This window comes from Carlito syrichta, unplaced genomic scaffold, assembly GCF_000164805.1.
Source record: "Carlito syrichta isolate Samal-C Ts95f unplaced genomic scaffold, Tarsius_syrichta-2.0.1 Scaffold288017, whole genome shotgun sequence".
In the NCBI taxonomy this organism is placed as follows: domain Eukaryota; kingdom Metazoa; phylum Chordata; class Mammalia; order Primates; family Tarsiidae; genus Carlito; species Carlito syrichta.
In genome coordinates, this window is record NW_007232113.1 from 149,810 (window position 1) to 153,983 (window position 4,174).

Consider the following 4,174-nt stretch of genomic DNA (forward strand, 5'->3'; position numbering starts at 1 on the left):
CGAGAGCGAGGGGCGTCGTGGACCCGGCGGGAGGGCTGGGTGCCTACTGGAGAGGGAACACGGTCCGGGGGAGAGATGATACCCGAAGTCTCTGCGGTGTTGGGTTCGAGTTTCTCAGGAAATGTGGACCTGGGTGTGTTGAGTCAAATGTAATACTCCCGGAGGTGGGTTCATAGAGGTGTGTAAGCTCCCATTTCACACGACGAGTGAGACGAACGGGCGGGATTGTCCAGTAAAACGTGTGAACTGGGAAGAGGGTGTCTGAAAGTGGAAATTTAGACGCACCAACGAAAAGTGATCTAGTCCCTCCCCTCTAAATCAGAGAGGGAGAAGTGCGGAATGTAGTTAAGGTAACTTCCTACCAATCCGTGTGAAGCGTGAACTCTTTTGGAGATACTGGACTTACAATATTAGTGTCTTCATGGCCACGGGTTTCGGTTTTCTGCTTGCCTTGGGTCACGTGGATTCCAATTTAATTGACTTAAGACCCCATAATACAAAAGTTAGCATATTTATTAGCACAAACGTGTATGATGATGTCTATCTCCCTCTTTGTCCAGCATCCTCATTCCCTGATGTTTGATGCTACCTCCACTCTGTTCATGTGGAAACTTCAGCTTCTCATGAAACCTTCTATGGAATCAACTGGCTCCTCCCGCTTTTGGAGTTATACTCAAATGCTTCCCCAGTTGTCTTTTTTAAACACAGGTCCCATAGGTAGTATCTGTCCGTCACTCTCAGATAACCAAAGATAGGAAATGCAACATATTAGGGGGCGGTTTTCAAGAAACAGAAAACAGACCCACAGTGGGCAAAGACAAAGTTTGGCACTCCTAGAGACAGTTTATGGGAAAAAAGTGTCATGGTTGGAGCCGCCTAAATCAGGAATCCTGAGACTGATCAGCACCTCTGGTCTTAGCTGATGTGGTCCTTCACCTGTGTTTCCTCAGGTCAACTTCCTAAATGAGTCTCATTTGAGGCCCAAAGCATATATAAAATATTGTTCAGAGTCCTCACTTTGGGTATATATCCTTTCTCATTTATCACTTTAGTATTTCTCAAGTAGGTTGATTTTGAAGGTCTTTCTGTTCTTTCTCTGTTACTGGGTTTGTGTGCATGTGTCACCTTTAGCAGGACCGTTCCCACACTCATCTTCCCAGCAGGACACCTTAATGTCTCCCTCACCAAGATAATTCCTAGATATAATTCAGATCCGTCTTAGTTGGAGTTTTTAGAATTTTTTTCTTCCTTCTCCTCCTTCCCTTTTTAAATATCTACCATTTTCTTGAGTATACCTAACTGAAGTGTGCCTTTTTTATTCATTCTTAAGAATGTATGTCTTTTTAAGTGACTTATTGTCCCATACTTCTTTTTTTTTTTTTTTGAGTTGGAGTCTCACTCCGTCACTCAGACTGGAGTGCAGTGACTGCTCCCGGCCACCACAGCCTCGACCTGCTGGGCTCCGCGATCCTTCCACCTCAGTCTTCCAAGTAGCTGGAATTACAGGCGCGTGCTATCTGAACCTGGCTAATTGTCCCATACTTCTTAGTGTAATCCTAATTTCTTGCATTTTTATCTTGATCAATTTTCTTCTTCTTTATTCTACTTGGATATTTATTCTTTCCTATTTAAATAAAATATTTAGTTCATTTAATGCATTTTTAATAATGAAAATGTTTGAACCTATCATTTAAATCCCAGCTCAGCTTTGGCTATGGGCTACGGTTTTTGACAAAATTAAATTATCACATTTTAGCCTCCTAGATTAAATGAATTTACAAAATCGAAGTGCAAACTTTGAACCTGACAACAATAAAACGTGGCTTCCACAAATTTGTAGTATTAGAGCTCTGTCCAGAGAGCTGATCCAGAGAGCCTGGGCTAGACTGGATAACTGAATTCCTACCTGGACCTCATTCTAGTGAAGTTGCCAGCATCATGCAGACCGTGCACACCACCTCTACTTTAGCACACGTCACATCACACTTCAGACTGGAGGGTTATTTAATACTGTACCATGTCCAGTGGATTAGGACCACCATGAGAGATGACACTTGGAGGGGTTAAAACCTTGAAACTGATGCACAAGTTGGAAACCAAGCAGAGAGTAGAACTTGGTGCTGCTCACCCTTGAGTCTAGCTGTACAGCTGTGAAAGTGACATCATCATCTTCCTAGAGAAAGATATGTTGAAGAGGCTCTGTAACCACCAAGAAGAAAATTGGTGGGAGGGGGCTAAGTTGGGTGGGGTGGTGGGACAAAATAAAGCCTGGGATAGCCTTTAAGTACACATGTGCAATGGGAAGGATCACTAGCTTGATATCTACCTAATAAAGTGCCTACCCATAAACCAGAGATGCAAACCTTCGGACTGATAGTGAAAAAGACCAATGACATTATGGGAAAAATTAGGAAACCATTAATTATGAGGCAGCCACAACTGCTTGAACCCAAGGGACAAGACTTGGGGCTGGAGCTCCAGTGTTGCCCTGAGAATACTGGTAATAAATTAGGCTTGCTGGGTATATCCAGGTTGAGTTCTACTTGAAATGGGCATTAAATCCTTTCAGGGCCAGCAACTCAACAGCAAAAACGCGAAGCTACTTACTGAAGCAAGATTCTGTAAATAGGATTTCTGTGGATACAAAAGGTATATGGAGAAGTTGTAACTTAAAATATTCTGGAGCAGACAGTTTTTCTGGTGGGTTACTTCAAACTCTGTAATGTGGAACAGATTACACAGCTGTGGAATAGGCTGTTCTTGGCAGACTCAGGAATAGGAGGAAAGGCCAGTACCGGCATTGGTTTCCATAGTGAACAGAGGAAGGGGGGTCACCCCAGGGCCTCGGGTGGGCTGTGCACACACTCTCAGTGCAGGGGCTTAGAGGCCCTGGATGAAATGTGAATCCTCTGGCTCTCTCCTGTCCACATAGGCAACAACCTCTACCTTGGAGTCCCTATACGGGCCCCTAATGCCTTTCAGGTCAAGGAACTAAAACAGATAACTCACTTTAATGTGTTCAGCAAACATTATTGAGCAATGTCTGTCGTGTCCCCGAAATGATTGCATTTTAGAAAAGTAGCTTAGTCAGGAAGAGACCCATGGCATTGAGACTATTTGGCAGTTGGGACCTTTATGTTAGAAAATAATAAGTACAAGCAGTGCTGCTTTCCAAAGTTGGGAGAGTGTGGGAGAGGGGACCCTACCCTGGCTCCTCATCCTCTTCAGCCTCCCTGAGGGGACACTGCTTGTGCTTGCCCATCTGATCACCGTACTCCATGAAACGAGATCTTCTGGTCCTGCTTGGCCCTGCAAAGCAGCCTGCCAGCACTCAGAGACTGCGAGAGTCCCAATTACCTTTGGAAGAGTCACCTGGGACAGAGTTAAGACTGGAGTTGGGAGTGGATGGACAAAGCAGAGACAGAGAGGCATATTAGGGGTCCTTTCACAGGAATCCATGTGAGACACACTGACTTCTTGCATTTCATGTCCCTTTGCCAACTATTTATTAACACTACATTTCAGATATTATGCCTGGGCTTAGAATGAGAAGAGACATGGTGTCTGTAATCTATAGTGAGGGGTAGTGAAGGAGAAAAAGAGCCTTAAATAATAAAACAAATGAGGAATCAGATAATCATACATTGCGATGTATAAAGGAATCAGAATGCTAGCACAGGGAGCCCACATCCTACAGCCAGGCCAGGAAAGATATACATGATAAAGAAAGTGGAACAGAGACTGTGAATACTAGAGACAACCAGGATTCTGTCCAAGTGTGACCAGATTGAGGGCAGTGAAGTTAAAGACACATGAGCCATTTCCTGAAACTATGCAGCGAGAATTGCCAGAAGTTCCTGGGAGGACGGTGTAGACATGCCCAGCAGATGTCCGGATGGATAGGTGTCGGGAAAGAGGCCACAGGGCTGGAAAGAGAAGTTGGGAGGTAAAGAGTGAAAACAACTCCACCCTGAGAGTGTTTAGATCAAGGTACTTCAAAGGGACTGCTGCTGGCATAAGGGTGGCATACATTTTCATTGTGTGGATGCAACACACACCACAGAGGCTGTCTCCCTTTATGTATATACAAAAATGTCCTCCAGACATGGGGAAACCAAAAGCAAAGTGGAGAAAAGAAAAAAAGGTACCTTCTCCACACACTGCCAAAAGCATT